Genomic DNA, 20,065 nt, shown 5'->3' with positions numbered 1-20,065 from the left:
CAGCCATACATACACACACACACACACACACCTCCGCACACAGCCACATACCGGCTCTCACCCACACGCACAAAGTAACACAGCCATACATACACACACACACACACAAATTAAGTAGCACAGCCATACATACACACACACACACACACCTCCGCACACAGCCACATACCGGCTCTCACCCACACACATTAAGTAACATAGCCATATATATATATACACACACACAACCTCCGCACACATTGGCTCACACACACACACACACACAAATTAAGTAGCACAGCCATACACACACACACACACACACACACACACCGGCTCTCACCCACACACACGAAGGGGGAAATTTACTAAGAATACGATATATCGTATTTGTATTCTTAATATGAATGAATACGACTGTTTCAGCCGCATTCCGCAAAGTCGCATTCCGGAGCGGAATTTACAAAGCAGTCAGATACGACTGATTGTAATCCCTGATGTCGTATTGATTCGTATTAGCGGCCGTATATATACGTGGGTCAGTCAGATACGACTGATTGTAATCCCTGATGTCGTATTAGCGGCTGTATATATACGTGGGTCAGTCAGATACGACTGATTGTAATCCCTGATGTCGTATTAGCGGCCGTATATATATACGTGGGTCAGTCAGATACGACTGATTGTAATCCCTGATGTCGTATTAGCGGCCGTATATATATACGTGGGTCAGTCAGATACGACTGATTGTAATCCCTGATGTCGTATTGGCGGGCGTATATATACGTGGGTCAGTCAGATACGACTGATTGTAATCCCTGATGTCGTATTGGCGGGCGTATATATACGTGGGTCAGTCAGATACGACTGATTGTAATCCCTGATGTCGTATTGATTCGTATTAGCGGCCGTATATATACGTGGGTCAGTCAGATACGACCGATTGTAATCCCTGATGTCGTATTGATTCGTATTAGCGGCCGTATATATACGTGGGTCAGTCAGATACGACTGATTGTAATCCCTGATGTCGTATTGGCGGCCGTATATATACGTGGGTCAGTCAGATACGACTGACTGTAATCCCTGATGTCGTATTGATTCGTATTAGCGGCCGTATATATACGTGGGTCAGTCAGATACGACTGATTGTAATCCCTGATGTCGTATTAGCGGCCGTATATATATACGTGGGTCAGTCAGATACGACTGATTGTAATCCCTGATGTCGTATTGGCGGGCGTATATATACGTGGGTCAGTCAGATACGACTGATTGTAATCCCTGATGTCGTATTGGCGGGCGTATATATACGTGGGTCAGTCAGATACGACTGACTGTAATCACTGATGTCGTATTGATTCGTATTAGCGGCCGTATATATATATGTGGGTCAGTCAGATACGACTGATTGTAATCCCTGATGTCGTATTGGCGGGCGTATATATACGTGGGTCAGTCAGATACGACTGATTGTAATCCCTGATGTCGTATTGGCGGGCGTATATATACGTGGGTCAGTCAGATACGACTGACTGTAATCACTGATGTCGTATTGATTCGTATTAGCGGCCGTATATATATACGTGGGTCAGTCAGATACGACTGATTGTAATCCCTGATGTCGTATTGGCGGGCGTATATATACGTGGGTCAGTCAGATACGACTGATTGTAATCCCTGATGTCGTATTGGCGGCCGTATATATACGTGGGTCAGTCAGATACGACTGACTGTAATCCCTGATGTCGTATTGATTCGTATTAGCGGCCGTATATATACGTGGGTCAGTCAGTTACGACTGATTGTAATCCCTGATGTCGTATTGATTCGTATTAGCGGCCGTATATATACGTGGGTCAGTCAGATACGACTGATTGTAATCCCTGATGTCGTATTGGCGGCCGTATATATACGTGGGTCAGTCAGATACGACTGACTGTAATCCCTGATGTCGTATTGATTCGTATTAGCGGCCGTATATATACGTGGGTCAGTCAGATACGACTGATTGTAATCCCTGATGTCGTATTGATTCGTATTAGCGGCCGTATATATACGTGGGTCAGTCAGATACGACTGATTGTAATCCCTGATGTCGTATTGATTCGTATTAGCGGCCGTATATATATGTGGGTCAGTCAGATGCGACTGATTGTAATCCCTGATGTCGTATTGGCGGGCGTATATATACGTGGGTCAGTCAGATACGACTGATTGTAATCCCTGATGTCGTATTGGTGGGCGTATATACAGTATACGTGGGTCAGTCAGATGCGACTGATTGTAATCCCTGATGTCGTATTGGCGGGCGTATATATAGGTGGGTCAGTCCGATACGACTGATTGTAATCCCTGATGTCGTATTGATTCGTATTGGCGGCCGTATATATACGTGGGTCAGTCAGATACGACTGATTGTAATCCCTGATGTCGTATTGGTGGGCGTATATATAGGTGGGTCAGTCAGATACGACTGATTGTAATCCCTGATGTCGTATTGATTCGTATTAGCGGCCGTATATATACGTGGGTCAGTCAGATACGACTGATTGTAATCCATGATGTCGTATTGATTCGTATTAGCGGCCGTATATATACGTGGGTCAGTCAGATACGACTGATTGTAATCCCTGATGTCGTATTGATTCGTATTAGCGGCCGTATATATACGTGGGTCAGTCAGATACGACTGATTGTAATCCCTGATGTCGTATTTGTGGCCGTATATATACATGGGTCAGTCATATACGACTGATTGTAATCCCTGATGTCGTATTGATTCGTATTAGCGGCCGTATATATACGTGGGTCAGTCAGATCCGTGCAGGCTGCAGAGTGTAAAGAAAAAAATAGAAAAATAAATAAACGGCGTGACACCCCCCCCCCCCCCTCCCCGGCTGTGGCATAACCCTGCTGGCTGGTTGGGCCTGGGGCTGGTTAATAAAATACGGGGGACCCCTACTCATTTTGTCCCCCGTATTTTGGGAACCAGCCCCGGACCTGGAGCCTGGTGCTGGTTTAAAAAAATCAGCGGAGTAACTATTTGAATGGTTTCCTGCCAAATACGCAGGAAGATGAAGTGTATTTTCCAGGCGTATTTGAACAGCAATTAGCTGCAGCATCCCGCTTATTACCGGCCGTATTTAAAATACCGCAGGTTAGTAAATTAACATAGCCATACACACACACACCTCTGCACACAGCCACACACCGGCTCACACACACACACACACCTCCGCACACAGCCACACACCGGCTCACACACACACCTCCGCACACAGCCACACACCGGCTCACACACACACACACACACACACCTCCGCACACAGCCACACACCGGCTCACACAGCCACACACACCGGCTCACACAGCCACACACCGGCTCACACACACACACCTCCGCACACAGCCACACATCGGCTCACACACACACACACACCTCCGCACACAGCCACACACCGGCTCACACACACACCTCCGCACACAGCCACACACCGGCTCACAAACACACCTCCGCACACAGCCACCTCTGCACACAGCCACACACCGGCTTACACACACACACACCTCCGCACACAGCCACACACCGGCTCACACACACACCTCCGCACACAGCCACACACCGGCTCACACACACACATTAAGTAACATAGCCATACACAGACACACACCTCTGCACACAGCCACACACCGGCTCATACAGCCACACACCGGCTCACACACACACATTAAGAAACATAGCCATACACAGACACACACCTCCGCACACAGCCACACACCGGCTCACACACACCTCCGCACACAGCCAAACACATCACAGGAGGGCAATAGCGGGCATAGTTACTGATGGGGGAATGAGGGGACAGAGGGGCAGCTGGCACAGGAGGGCATTAGCGGGCACAGTTACTGAGGGGTAATGAGGGGGCAGAGGGGCAGCTGACATAGGAGGGCATTAGCGGGCACAGTTACTGAGGGGGGAATGAGGGGGTAGAGGGGCAGCTGGCACAGGAGGGCATTAGCGGACACAGTTACTGAGGGGTGATGAGGGGGCAGAGTGCAGCTGACACATGAAGGCATTAGCGGGCACAGTTACTGAGGGGTAATGAGGGGGCAGAGGGGCAGCTGGCACAGGAGGGCATTAGTGGGAACAGTTATTGAGGGGACAGAGGGGCAGCTGGCACAGGAGGGCATTAGCGGACACAGTTACTGAGGGGGTAATGAGGGGACAGAGTGGCAGCTGGCACAGGAGGGCATTAGCGGGCACAGTTACTGAGGGGGGAATGAGGGGGTAGAGGGGCAGCTGGCACAGGAGGGCATTAGCGGGCACAGTTACTGAGGGGGTAATGAGGGGGCAGAGGGGCAGCTGGCACAGGAGGGCATTAGCGGACACAGTTACTGAGGGGGGATGAGGGGGGCAGAAGGGCAGCTGGCACAGGAGGGCATTAGCGGGCACAGTTACTGAGGGGTAATGAGGGGGCAGAGGGGCAGCTGGCACAGGAGGGCATTAGCGGGCACAGTTACTGAGGGGTAATGAGGGGGCAGAGGGGCAGCTGACACAGGAGGGCATTAGTGGGCACAGTTACTGAGGGGGTAATGAGGGGACAGAGGGGCAGCTGACACAGGAGGGCATTAGCGGGCACAGTTACTGAGGGGGTAATGAGGGGGCAGAGGGGCAGCTGGCACAGGAGGGCATTAGCGGACACAGTTACTGAGGGGGGATGAGGGGGCAGAAGGGCAGCTGACACAGGAGGGCATTAGCGGGCACAGTTACTGAGGGGTAATGAGGGGGCAGAGGGGCAGCTGGCACAGGAGGGCATTAGCGGGCACAGTTACTGAGGGGTAATGAGGGGGCAGAGGGGCAGCTGACACAGGAGGGCATTAGCGGGCACAGTTACTGAGGGGTAATGAGGGGGCAGAGGGGCAGCTGACACAGGAGGGCATTAGCGGGCACAGTTACTGAGGGGGTAATGAGGGGACAGAGGGGCAGCTGACACAGGAGGGCATTAGCGGGCACAGTTACTGAGGGGTAATGAGGGGGTAGAGGGGCAGCTGACACAGGAGGGCATTAGCGGGCACAGTTACTGAGGGGTAATGGAGGGGCAGCTGACACATGAGGGCATTAGCGGGCACAGTTACTGAGGGTGGAATGAGGGGACAGAGCGGCAGCTGGCACAGGAGGGCATTAGCGGGCACAGTTACTGAGGGGTAATGAGGGGGCAGAGGGGCAGCTGACACAGGAGGGCATTAGCGGGCACAGTTACTGAGGGGTAATGAGGGGGCAGAGGGGCAGCTGACACAGGAGGGCATTAGCGGGCACAGTTACTGAGGGGGTAATGAGGGGGTAGAGGGGCAGCTGACACAGGAGGGCATTAGCGGGCACAGTTACTGAGGGAGGAATGAGGGGGTAGAGGGGCAGCTGGCACAGGATGGCATTAGCGGACACAGTTACTGAGGGAGGATGAGGGGGCAGAGGGGCAGCTGGCACAGGAGGGCATTAGCGGGCACAGTTACTGAGGGGGTAATGAGGGGGCAGAGGGGCAGCTGGCACAGGAGGGCATTAGTGGGCACAGTTACTGAGGGGGGATGAGGGGGCAGAAGGGCAGCTGACACATGAGGGCATTAGCGGGCACAGTTACTGAGGGGGTAATGAGGGGACAGAGGGGCAGCTGGCACAGGAGGGCATTAGCGGGCACAGTTACTGAGGGGTAATGAGGGGGCAGAGGGGCAGCTGACACAGGAGGGCATTAGCGGGCACAGTTACTGAGGGGTAATGAGGGGGCAGAGGGGCAGCTGACACAGGAGGGCATTAGCGGGCACAGTTACTGAGGGGTAATGGAGGGGCAGCTGACACAGGAGGGCATTAGCGGGCACAGTTACTGAGGGGTAATGAGGGGACAGAGTGGCAGCTGACACAGGAGGGCATTAGCGGGCACAGTTACTGAGGGGTAATGAGGGGGCAGAGGGGCAGCTGACACAGGAGGGCATTAGCGGGCACAGTTACTGAGGGGTAATGAAGGGGTAGAGGGGCAGCTGACACATGAGGGCATTAGCGGGCACAGTTACTGAGGGGTAATGAGGGGGCAGAGGGGCAGCTGACACAGGAGGGCATTAGCGGGCACAGTTACTGAGGGGGTAATGAGGGGACAGAGGGGCAGCTGGCACAGGATGGCATTAGCGGACACAGTTACTGAGGGAGGATGAGGGGGCAGAGGGGCAGCTGGCACAGGAGGGCATTAGCGGGCACAGTTACTGAGGGGGTAATGAGGGGGCAGAGGGGCAGCTGGCACAGGAGGGCATTATCGGGCACAGTTACTGAGGGGGGAATGATGGGGCAGAGGGGCAGCTGGCACAGGATGGCATTAGCGGGCACAGTTACTGAGCGAGGATGAGGGGGCAGAGGGGCAGCTGGCACAGGAGGGCATTAGCGGGCACAGTTACTGAGGGGGTAATGAGGGGGCAGAGGGGCAGCTGGCACAGGAGGGCATTAGTGGGCACAGTTACTGAGGGGGGATGAGGGGGCAGAAGGGCAGCTGACACATGAGGGCATTAGCGGGCACAGTTACTGAGGGGGTAATGAGGGGGTAGAGGGGCAGCTGACACAGGAGGGCATTAGCGGACACAGTTACTGAGGGGGGATGAGGGGGCAGAGGGGCAGCTGGCACAGGAGGGCATTAGCGGGCACAGTTACTGAGGGGGTAATGAGGGGGCAGAGGGGCAGCTGGCACAGGAGGGCATTAGTGGGCACAGTTACTGAGGGGGGATGAGGGGGCAGAAGGGCAGCTGACACATGAGGGCATTAGCGGGCACAGTTACTGAGGGGGTAATGAGGGGGTAGAGGGGCAGCTGGCACAGGAGGGCATTAGCGGGCACACTTACTGAGGGAGGAATGAGGGGGTAGAGGGGCAGCTGACACAGGATGGCATTAATGGGCACAGTTACTGAGGGGGGAATGATGGGGCAGAAGGGCAGCTGACACATGAGGGCATTAGCGGGCACAGTTACTGAGGGGTAATGAGTAGGCAGAGGGGCAGCTGGCACAGGTGGGCATTAGCGGGCAGAGTTGGTGAGGGGGGAATGAGGAGGCAGTGGGGCAGCTGGCACAGGTGGGCATTAGTGGGCAGAGTTGGTGAGAGGGTAATGAGGAGGCAGTGGGGCAGCTGGCACAGGAGGGCATTAGCGGGCACAGTATCTGAGGGGGCAGCTGGCACAGGATGGCATTAATGGGCACAGTTAAAGAGGGGATAAGGGGGCAGAGGGGCAGCTGGCACAGGAGGGCATTATCGAGCACAGTTACTGAAGGAGGAATGAGGGGGCAGCTGGCACAGGAGGGCATTTGTGGGCACAGTTACTGAGGGGGCAGCTGGCACAGGATTGCATTAATGGGCACAGTTAAATAGGGGATAAGGGGGCAGAGGGGCAGCTGGCACAGGAGGGCATTTGCGGGCACAGTTACTAAGGGGTGAGCTGGCATAGGATGGCATAAGCAGCACAGTTACTGAAGGGGTAATGAGGGGGCAGAGGGGCAGCTGGCACAGGATGGCATTAGCGGGCACAGTTAACTGAGGGAGGAATGAGGAGGCAGCAGTGCAGTTGGCACAGGATGACATTAGTGGGCACAGTTACTGAGGGGCAGCTGTCACAGGGAGGCATGAGTGGGCACAGTTACTGAGGGAAGAATGAGGGATGCAGAGGGGCATCTGGCACAGGATGGCATTAGCAGGCGCAGTTACTGAGGGGGAAGCTGACAGGAGGGCATTAGTGGGCACAGTCACTGAGGGGGTGGCTTCTGCAGGATGGCATGGGCGTGGACAGTCACTAAGGGGGGAATGAAATGGCACAGGGGCAGCTGGCACAGGATGGCATTAGCGGGCACAATTACTGAGGGGGAATGAGAGGCAGAGTGGTGGCTGGTTCAGGTCGGCATTAGCGGGCACAGTTACTGAGGGGGGTAATGAGAGAAGCAGAGGTACAGCTGGCACAGGAGGGCATTAACAGCACAGTAATTGATGGGGGAATAAGGGGGCAGAGGGGAAGCTGACACAGGATGGCATTAGCAAGCACAGTTACTGGGGGGGGGCACAATTACTGAGGGTCGAATGAGGGGGCAGAGGGCAGCTGACACAGGAGGGCATTAGCGGGCACAGTTACTGAGGGGTAATGAGGGGGCAGAGGGGCAGCTGACACAGGAGGGCATTAGCAAACACAGTTCCTGAGGGGGTAATGAGATGGCAGAGGGGCAGCTGGCACACGATGGCATTAGCGGCACCGATCCTGAGGGGGTAAGCCCCCAGTACGGGGGAGGAGTCCCAAGTGTAAACAAACAATTACTGCTCCTCCAGTTCGGTGGTATGGGACTCCTTGGTTTGTTATTTTAACCCCGAGGATACCTACATGGACCGAAGAGGATGCGATCTCCCCCGGAGGCCCTAGTGAGTATAATTTGCTTTCACAGGATACTTCTGGAGAAGAGGACGGAAGCGGGACCATTTGTCTACAGCAAAAATATAGACAACCATTAGGTCGACACCATTAGTTAGACAAGCAAATAGGTCGACATGCCAAAAGGTTGACATGCAAAAAGGTCGACACTGTCATTAGGTCGACAGTCAAAAGGTCGACATGGGGTTTTTCACAGGTTTTTTTACCCAAATGTCGACACAGTCGACATGGACACAGTTTGGAGTGAACCGCAGCCCCTCACAGCGCTCGCAATGCTTCGGGCACACTATTTTATTCTCCCACCACGCCCTAGTGGATAGTAGGGCATGAAATACCGCCTGTCGGCACATGTCGGCTCAAAAAACAGTGGAAAACCCCATGTCGACCTTTTGACTGTCGTCCTTTTGGCATGTCGACCTATTTGCTTGTCTAACTAATGGTGTCGACCTAATGGTTGTCTATCTTTTTGCTGTAGACAAATATTCCGGATACCGAAGAGGACGGGCCTAAGGTGGAATCCATAGGTGAGTTTGTATGATTGCAGAGTGAATTCAAGTTGTATTTTTCTTATGTCTGTGGGGGAAATGTACTAAGATGTGTATACTACTTCACATGTGATGTTGCTATGGGCAACCAATCAGATCCTGTCTACTATCTTCTAGAGCAGCGGTGGCCGGACTTTTACAATCCGGGATCTACTTTTTGTACACTTACTTACCGGGGATCTACCAGCATCTAACCCTGTGTAAAATATACCCCTCCATCAGCGGCGTAACTATAGCACCGCAGCCCCCGCCACCGCGCGGGGGGGGGGGGGGGGGGCGCTGTGCATGTGGGGGCGCCGGGGGCTGCGGTGCTATAGTTACACCTCCCCCCCCCAAATCCCCTGCAGACTTACCTATCTCGCTGGTCCCGGCGGCTCTGTTCTTCTGCTGAGGACCACCACAAAATGGCCACCCCCATATAGCACACAGTTCTCTGAAACTGTCTGCTGTATGGGGGTTAACATTTTGTGGTGGTCCTTAGCAGAAGAAGAACGGAGCCGCCGGGACCAGCGCGATAGGTAAGGCTGCAGGGGATTGGGGGGGGGGGGGGGGGTTTTGCATGGGCGGCGGGGGATTGGGGGTGCGGGGCGGGGGTGGGAATGAGCCCGAAATTCACATTCTGACACAGGACATGAGCCCCAAATTCACATTCTGACACAGGGAACGAGGGTGAAATTCACATTCTGACATAGGAAATGAGGGTGAAATTCACATTCTGACACAGGGAATGAGGGTGAAATTCACATTCTGACACAGGGAATAAGCCGAAATTCACATTCTGACACAGGGAGTGTGCCCGAAATTCACATTCTGACACAGGGAATGAGCCGAAATTCACATTCTGATACAGGGAATAAGCCCGAAGATCACATTCTGACACAGGGAATGTGCCCGAAATTCACATTCTGATACAGGGAATGTGCCGAAATTCACATTCTGACACACCGAATGTGCCCGAACTTCACATTCTGACATAGGGAATGTGCCGGAAATTCACATTCTGACACAGGGAATAAGCCGAAATTCACATTCTGACACAGGGAACGAGGTGAAATTCACATTCTGACACAGGGAATGTGCCCGAAATTCACATTCTGACACAGGGAATGTCCCCGAAGTTCACATTCTGACACAGGGAATGTGCCCGAAATTCACATTCTGACACAGGGAATGAGCCAGAAATTCACATTCTGACACAGGGAATGTGCCCGAAATTCACATTCTGACACAGGGAATGAGCCCGAAGTTCACATTCTGACACAGGGACTGTGCCCGAAATTCATATTGTGACACAGGGAATGTGCCCGAAATTCACATTCTGACACAGGGAATAAGCTGAAATTCACATTCTGACACAGGGAACGAGGGTGAAACTCACATTCTGACACAGGGAATGAGCCGAAATTCACATTCTGACACAGGGAACGAGGGTGAAATTCACATTCTGACACAGGGAATGAGCCAAAAATTCACATTCTGACACAGGAAATGAGGGTGAAATTCACATTCTGACACAGGGAACGAGGGTGAAATTCACATTCTGACACACAGGGAATGTGCCCGAAATTCACATTTTGACACAGGGAATGTGCCCGAAATTCACATTCTGACACAGGAAATGTGCCCGAAATTCACATTCTGACACAGGGAATGTGCCCGAAATTCACATTCTGACACAGGGAATGAGCCCGAAATTCACATTCTGACACAGGGAATGAGCCGATATTCACATTCTGACACAGGAAATGAGGGTGAAATTCACATTCTGACACAGGGAACGAGGGTGAAATTCACATTCTGACACACAGGGAATGTGCCCGAAATTCACATTCTGACACAGGGAATGTGCCCGAAATTCACATTCTGACACAGGAAATGTGCCCGAAATTCACATTCTGACACAGGGAATGTGCCCGAAATTCACATTCTGACACAGGGAATGAGCCCGAAATTCACATTCTGACACAGGGAATGAGCCCGAAATTCACATTCTGACACAGGGAATGAGCCCGAAATTCACATTCTGACACAGGACATGAGCCCCAAATTCACATTCTGACACAGGGAACGAGGGTGAAATTCACATTCTGACACAGGGAATGAGCCGAAATTCACATTCTGACACAGGGAACGAGGTTGAAATTCACATTCTGACATAGGAAATGAGGGTGAAATTCACATTCTGACACAGGGAATGAGCCCAAAATTCACATTCTGACACAGGGAATAAGCCGAAATTCACATTCTGACACAGGGAGTGTGCCCGAAATTCACATTCTGACACAGGGAATGAGCCGAAATTCACATTCTGATACAGGGAATAAGCCCGAAGATCACATTCTGACACAGGGAATGTGCCCGAAATTCACATTCTGATACAGGGAATGTGCCGAAATTCACATTCTGACACAGGGAATGTGCCGGAAATTCACATTCTGACACAGGGAATGAGCCGAAATTCACATTATGACACAGGGAACGAGGGTGAAATTCACATTCTGACACAGGGAATGTGCCCGAAATTCACATTCTGACACAGGGAATGAGCCCGAAGTTCACATTCTGACACAGGGAATGAGCCAGAAATTCACATTCTGACACAGGGAATGAGCCAGAAATTCACATTCTGACACAGGGAATGTGCCCGAAATTCACATTCTGACACAGGGAATGAGCCCGAAGTTCACATTCTGACACAGGGACTGTGCCCAAAATTCATATTGTGACACAGGGAATGTGCCCGAAATTCACATTCTGACACAGGGAATGAGCCCGAAGTTCACATTCTGACACAGGGACTGTGCCCGAAATTCATATTGTGACACAGGGAATGTGCCCGAAATTCACATTCTGACACAGGGAATAAGCTGAAATTCACATTCTGACACAGGGAACGAGGGTGAAACTCACATTCTGACACAGGGAATGAGCCGAAATTCACATTCTGACACAGGGAACGAGGGTGAAATTCACATTCTGACACAGGGAATGAGCCAAAAATTCACATTCTGACACAGGAAATGAGGGTGAAATTCACATTCTGACACAGGGAACGAGGGTGAAATTCACATTCTGACACACAGGGAATGAGCCAAAAATTCACATTCTGACACAGGGAACGAGGGTGAAATTCACATTCTGACACAGGGAATGAGCCGAAATTCACATTCTGACACAGGGAACGAGGGTGAAATTCACATTCTGACATAGGAAATGAGGGTGAAATTCACATTCTGACACAGGGAATGAGCCCAAAATTCACATTCTGACACAGGGAATAAGCCGAAATTCACATTCTGATACAGGGAGTGTGCCCGAAATTCACATTCTGACACAGGAAATGAGCCGAAATTCACATTCTGATACAGGGAATAAGCCCGAAGATCACATTCTGACACAGGGAATGTGCCCAAAATTCACATTCTGACACAGGGAATGTGCCGAAATTCACATTCTGACACAGGGAATGTGCCCGAAATTCACATTCTGACATATTGAATAAGCCGAAATTCACATTCTGACACAGGGAACGAGGGTGAAATTCACATTCTGACACAGGGAATGTGCCCGAAATTCACATTCTGACACAGGGAATGAGCCCGAAGTTCACATTCTGACATAGGGAATGTGCCGGAAATTCACATTCTGACACAGGGAATAAGCCGAAATTCACATTCTGACACAGGGAACGAGGGTGAAATTCACATTCTGACACAGGGAATGCGCCCGTAATTCACATTCTGACACAGGGAATGAGCCCGAAGTTCACATTCTGACACAGGGAATGTGCCCGAAATTCACATTCTGACACAGGGAATGAGCCAGAAATTCACATTTTGACACAGGAGATGTGCCCGAAATTCACATTCTGACACAGGGAATGTGCCCGAAATTCACATTCTGACACAGGGAATGAGCCCGAAGTTCACATTCTGACACAGGGACTGTGCCCGAAATTCATATTGTGACACAGGGAATGTGCCCGAAATTCACATTCTGACACAGGGAATAAGCTGAAATTCACATTCTGACACAGGGAACGAGGGTGAAATTCACATTCTGACACAGGGAATGAGCCGAAATTCACATTCTGACACAGGGAACGAGGGTGAAATTCACATTCTGACACAGGGAACGAGGGTGAAATTCACATTCTGACACAGGGAACGTGCCCGAAATTCACATTCTGACACAGGAAATGAGGGTGAAATTCACATTCTGACACAGGGAATGAGCCAAAATTCACATTCTGACACAGGGAATGAGCCGAAATTCACATTCTGACACAGGGAACGAGGGTGAAATTCACATTCTGACACAGGGAACGAGGGTGAAATTCACCTTCTGACACAGGGAATAAGCCGAAATTCACATTCTGACACAGGGAGTGTGCCCGAAATTCACATTCTGACACAGGGAACGAGGGTGAAATTCACATTCTGACACAGGGAATGAGCCAAAATTCACATTCTGACACAGGGAATGAGCCCGAAATTCACATTCTGACACAGGGAATGTGCCCGAAATTCACATTGTGACACAGGGAATGTGCCCGAAATTCACATTCTGACACAGGGAATGAGCCCGAAATTCACATTCTGACACAGGGAATGTGCCCGAAATTCACATTCTGACACAGGGAATAAGCCGAAATTCACATTCTGACATGGGGAACGAGGGTGAAATTCACATTCTGACACAGGGAATGAGGGTGAAATTCACATTCTGACACAGGGAATGAGCCGAAATTCACATTCTGACACAGGGAACGAGGGTGAAATTCACATTCTGACACAGGGAGGGTGCCTGAAATTCACATTCACAGGGAACGAGGGTGAAATTCACATTCTGACACCGGAAACGAGGGTGAAATTTACAAATGTTCATCCCAGTTGCTGCCTGTGATGGAGGTGTGTGCCCTCTTAAAAACATTTTTTTTTTGAGGGGGCACACACCTCCATCACAGGCAGCAACTGGGATGAACATTTGTAAACAGAGCCCCTCCCCCTCCCCCACACAACACAACATATGAAAAAAAAAATGTGGACAAATTTATCCCCCCAAGTGCAGTGCACTTAACTTACTGTGATGCAGCCATTTGGGTGCAGCTTCCCTGCTGCCACTGTGTTCTGCGCTCCGAGTCCCACCACCACTGCTGAGCCTCCAGTCCCTGCTGCCACTGCGTTCTGCGCTCCCAGCCCTGTCCCACCACTGCTGATCCTCCAGTCCCTGCTGCCACTGCGTTCTGCGCTCCCAGCCCTGTCCCACCTCCGCTGAGCCTCCAGTCCCTGCTGCCACTGCGTTCTGCGCTCCCAGCCCTGTCCCACCACTGCTGAGCCTCCAGTCCCTGCTGCCATTGTGCCCTGTCCCACCACTGCTGAGCCTCCAGTCCCTGCTGCCACTGCGTTCTGCGCTCTCAGCCCTGTCCCATCACCTCTGCTGAGCCTCCAGTCCCTGCTGCCACTGTGCACTGCACTCCCAGCCCTGTCCCACCACCGGTGAGCCTCCAGTCCCTGCTGCCACTGTGTTCTGCGCTCCCAGACCTGTCCCACCACTGCTGAGCCTCCAGTCCCTGCTGCCATTGTGTACTGCGCTCCCAGCCCTGTTCCACCACTGCTGAGCCTCCAGTCCCTGCTGCCACTGCGTTCTGCGTTTCCAGCCCTGTCCCACCACTGCTGAGCCTCCAGTCTCTGCTGCCACTGTGCCCTGTCCCACCACTGCTGAGCCTCCAGTCCCTGCTGCCATTTTGTACTGCGCTCCCAGCCCTGTCCCACCACTGCTGCTGAGCCTCCAGTCCCTGCTGCCACTGTGCACTGCACTCCCAGCCCTGTCCCACCACTGCTGAGTCTCCAGTCCCTGCTGCCACTGCGTTCTGCGCTCCCAGCCCTGTCCCACCACTGCTGAGCCTCCAGTCCCTGCTGCCACTGCGTTCTGCGCTCCCAGCCCTGTCCCACCTCCGCTGAGCCTCCAGTCCCTGCTGCCACTGCGTTCTGCGCTCCCAGCCCTGTCCCACCACTGCTGAGCCTCCAGTCCCTGCTGCCATTGTGCCCTGTCCCACCACTGCTGAGCCTCCAGTCCCTGCTGCCACTGCGTTCTGCGCTCCCAGCCCTGTCCCATCACCTCTGCTGAGCCTCCAGTCCCTGCTGCCACTGTGCACTGCACTCCCAGCCCTGTCCCACCACCGGTGAGCCTCCAGTCCCTGCTGCCACTGTGTTCTGCGCTCCCAGACCTGTCCCACCACTGCTGAGCCTCCAGTCCCTGCTGCCATTGTGTACTGCGCTCCCAGCCCTGTTCCACCACTGCTAAGCCTCCAGTCCCTGCTGCCACTGCGTTCTGCGTTTCCAGCCCTGTCCCACCACTGCTGAGCCTCCAGTCCCTGCTGCCACTGTGCCCTGTCCCACCACTGCTGAGCCTCCAGTCCCTGCTGCCATTTTGTACTGCGCTCCCAGCCCTGTCCCACCACTGCTGAGCCTCCAGTCCCTGCTGCCACTGCATTCTGTGCTCCCAACCCTGTCCCACCATTGCTGAGCCTCCAGTCCCTGCTGCCACTGCGTTCTGCGCTCCCAGCCCTGTCCCACCACTGCTGAGCCTCCAGTCCCTGCTGCCACTGCGTTCTGCGCTCCCAGCCCTGTCCCACCACTGCTGAGCCTCCAGTCCCTGCTGCCACTGCGTTCTGCGCTCCGAGTCCCACCACCGCTGCTGAGCCTCCAGTCCCTGCTGCCACTGTGCACTGCACTCCCAGCCCTGTCCCACCACTGCTGAGTCTCCAGTCCATGCTGCCACTGCGTTCTGCACTCCCAGCCCTGTCCCACCACTGCTGAGACTCCAGTCCCTGCTGCCACTGCGTTCTGCGCTCCGAGTCCCACCACCGCTGCTGAGCCTCCAGTCCCTGCTGCCACTGCGTTCTGCGCTCCCAGCCCTGTCCCACCTCCGCTGAGCCTCCAGTCCCTGCTGCCACTGCGTTCTGCGCTCCCAGCCCTGTCCCACCACTGCTGAGCCTCCAGTCCCTGCTGCCACTGTGTACTGCGCTCCCAGCCCTGTCCCACCACTGCTGAGCCTCCAGTCCCTGCCGCCACTGTGCCCTGTCCCACCACTGCTGAGCCTCCAGTCCCTGCCGCCACTGTGCTCTGTCCCACCACTGCTGAGCCTCCAGTCCCTGCTGCCACTGTGCTCCCAGCCCTGTCCCACCACTGCTGAGCCTCCAGTCCCTGCTGCCACTGTGTTCTGCGCTCCCAGCCCTGTCCCACCACTGCTGAGTCTCCAGTCCCTGCTGCCACTGCGTTCTGCGCTCCCAGCCCTGTCCCACCACTGCTGAGCCTCCAGTCCCTGCTGCCACTGTGCCCTGTCCCACCACTGCTGAGCCTCCAGTCCCTGCTGCCACTGTGTACTGCGGTCCCAGCCCTGTCCCACCACTGCTGAGCCTCCAGTCCCTGCTGCCACTTTGTACTGCGCTCCCAGCCCTGTCCCACCACTGCTGAGCCTCCAGTCCCTGCCGCCACTGTGCCCTGTCCCACCACTACTGAGTCTCCAGTCCCTGCTGCCACTGCGTTCTGCGCTCCCAGCCCTGTCCCACCTCCGCTGAGCCTCCAGTCCCTGCTGCCACTGTGTTCTGCGCTCCCAGCCCTGTCCCACCACTGCTGAGCCTCCAGTCCCTGTTGCCACTGCGTTCTGCGCTCCGAGTCCCACCACCGCTGCTGAGCCTCCAGTCCCTGCTGCCACTGCGTTCTGCGCTCCCAGCCCTGTCCCACCACTGCTGATCCTCCAGTCCCTGCTGCCACTGCGTTCTGCGCTCCCAGCCCTGTCCCACCACTGCCGAGCCTCCAGTCCCTGCTGACACTGTGCCCTGTCCCACCACTGCTGAGCCTCCAGTCCCTGCTGCCACTGCGTTCTGCGCTCCCAGCCCTGTCCCACCACTGCTGAGCCTCCAGTCCCTGCTGCCACTGTGCCCTGTCCCACCACCACCACTGAGCCTCCAGTCCCTGCTGCCATGGTGCACTGCGCTCCCAGCCCTGTCCCACCACCACCACTGAGCCTCCAGTCCCTGCTGCCACTGCGTTCTGTGCTCCCAGCCCTGTCCCACCGCCGCCGCTGAGCCTCCAGTCCCTGCTGCCACTATGCGCGCTGAGCTCCCAGCCCTGTCCCACCGCCGCTGAGCCTCTAGTCCCTGCTGCCACTATGCGCGCTGCGCTTCCAGCCCTGTCCCACCGCCGCTGAGCCTCTAGTCCCTGCTGCCACTATGCGCGCTGCACTCCCAGCCCTGTCCCACCGCTGCTGAACCTATGAAGCTGGGCCTTCCAGTCGTCTCAGACATGGGTTTCCTGCTTGTCACTTGCAGTGCGCGGGTGACGTCACACGTGCACCCGCGCACTGCATCCCTGGGAACGCTGAAGCCTCTGTCCTCTGTGCGCAGGGAACTTGATCACGATCTACCGGCGTGACCACCGCGATCGACCTTTTGGCCACCCCTGTTCTAGAGGGTGCTAAATAAATAAGTAGTAGATTCTGATTGGTGAAGTAGAGCACACATCTTAGTACATTTCCCCCGGTGTGTTTTATTTCACTATTGGTTTTGTTGTAGAACTACAACTACCACCAGGCCCTTTAATGCCCCATATGCTGGGACTTGCAGCATTCGGGGGAGGCTTGCTGAGACTTGTAGTTCCACAACAAAACCCAATAGTCTATGAATCTATTTTTACACCACAATATCAGCTGGTAATATCAGCTTCAGTCCGGATTCCAAATATGAACAGGACCGGCTGCGACATCGGAAAATACGAATCATGTGACTACACAAGATTAGTACATGTGCCCTGTTCACGATTGGTATTTTACCCGAAATACGGCCGATGCCGGTCATATCCATGCCACAGATATACAGTGTAACACACACACACACACACACACACACACACATAGTACTCCCTGCAGTGCCACAGATATACAGCATTCCCTGCAGTGTAACACACACACACACAGCACTCCCTGCAGTGCCACAGATATACAGCACTCCCTGCAGTGTAACACACACACACACACACACACACACACAGCACTCCCTGCAGTGTAACACACACACACAGTACTCCCTGCAGTGTAACACACACACACAGTACTCCCTGCAGTGCCACAGATATACAGTGTAACACACACACACACACACACACACACACATAGTACTTCCTGCAGTGCCACAGATATACAGCACTTCCTGCAGTGTAACACACACACACACACACACACACACACACACACAGTACTCCCTGCAGTGCCACAGATATACAGCACTCCCTGCAGTGTAACACACACACACACACACACAGCACTCCCTGCAGTGTAACACACACACACACAGTACTCCCTGCAGTGTAACACACACACATAGTACTCCCTGCAGTGCCACAGATATACAGTGTAACACACACACACACACACACACAGTACTCCCTGCAGTGCCACAGATATGCAGCACTCCCTGCAGTGTAACACACACACACACAGTACTCCCTGCAGTGTAACACACACACACGCGCACACACACACACACACACACACAGTACTCCCTGCAGTGCCACAGATATAAAGCACTCCCTGCAGTGTAACACACACACACACACACACACAACACTCCCTGCAGTGTAACACACACACACACACACACACACAGTACTCCCTGCAGTGCCACAGATATACAGTGTAACACACACACACAGTACTCCCTGCAGTGCCACAGATATACAGCACTCCCTGCAGTGTAACACACACACACACACACACACACACACACAACACTCCCTGCAGTGTAACACACACACACACACACACACACACACACACACACAGTACTCCCTGCAGTGTAACACACACACACACACACACACACACAGTACTCCCTGCAGTGTAACACACACACACACACACACACACACACAGTACTCCCTGCAGTGCCACAGATATACAGTGTAACACACACACACACACACACACACACACACATAGTACTCCCTGCAGTGCCACAGATATACAGTGTAACACACACACACACACACATAGTACTCCCTGCAGTGCTACAGATATACAGTGTAACACGCACACACACACACACATAGTACTCCCTGCAGTGCCACACATATACAGTACTCCCTGTGTAACACACACACACACATAATACTCCCTGGCCCTGCAGTGTCACACACACGCACAGTGTAACACATACACAGTACTCTCCGCAGTGTAACACACACAGTACTGGCTGTAGTGTCACACACACAGTGTAACACATGCACAGTACTCCCTGCAGTGACACACACACAGTACTCCCTGCAGTGTAACACACATAAACACACAACACACAGTACTCCCTGCAGTGTAACACACACACAGTATAACACACACTCACACACGGTACTCCCTGCAGTATAACACACACACAGTACTCCCCGCAGTTTAACACACAAACACAGTGTAACACACACAGTACTCCCCGCAGTTTAACACACAAACACAGTGTAACACACACAGTACTCCCCGCAGTGTAACACACATACACACACTCAGTACTCCCTGCAGTGTAACACACACACAGTATAACACACACTCGCACCAGGTACTCCCTGCACTATAACACTCACACACTGACCAAGTATCACACAAACAGTAATTCTAACCATGTAGCACACAAACTATAACAGAATAACACACAGTCACAGTACTTCTCACAGTGTAACACACACACAGTCACAGTATAACACACACTGCTGGTCACACTAGTGCACACACACACACCCGGCACGGCGTAGAGTCTCTTACCTGTGAAGGGAGGATGTGTTGGAGAGTGCACCATGTCTGACAGAGCAGCAGGTGAGACGTCTGTCACTCTCCTCCCTGTACAGCAACGTACACTAATACCAGGTGTGGCTATAGGAGGAGACGGCTTATACACAGTCCCCCCCTCCCTCATACACAGCGTGGACGTAAGCCTGTCCCTGACTTACACTGACATGTCACATACAGTGCCTGCTGTATACACATCACCGGGGGTCCTGTACCCCCCAATACCCCCCTGCCTGCTGCATACACATCACCGTAGGTCCTGTACC

General features: G+C 53.4%; 1 protein-coding gene across 1 annotated transcript in view; it reads right to left on the bottom strand.

The window, feature by feature from the left end:
• The window catches only part of BICDL2 (BICD family like cargo adaptor 2), a 134,698-nt gene extending 114,857 nt beyond the window's left edge, over nt 1-19,841 (bottom strand). Inside the window, exon 1 of the mRNA XM_083155133.1 lies at nt 19,776-19,841. The gene's annotated coding sequence lies outside the window, so the exon portion shown is untranslated. The remainder of the gene's footprint in view (nt 1-19,775) is intronic.
• Nucleotides 19,842-20,065: the final 224 nt, after the last annotated feature.

The sequence above is a fragment of the Crinia signifera genome, chromosome 7 (genome assembly GCF_055691185.1).
Source record: "Crinia signifera chromosome 7, ASM5569118v1, whole genome shotgun sequence".
NCBI classification, from domain to species: domain Eukaryota; kingdom Metazoa; phylum Chordata; class Amphibia; order Anura; family Myobatrachidae; genus Crinia; species Crinia signifera.
This window is presented reverse-complemented; position numbering and strand designations above follow the sequence as displayed.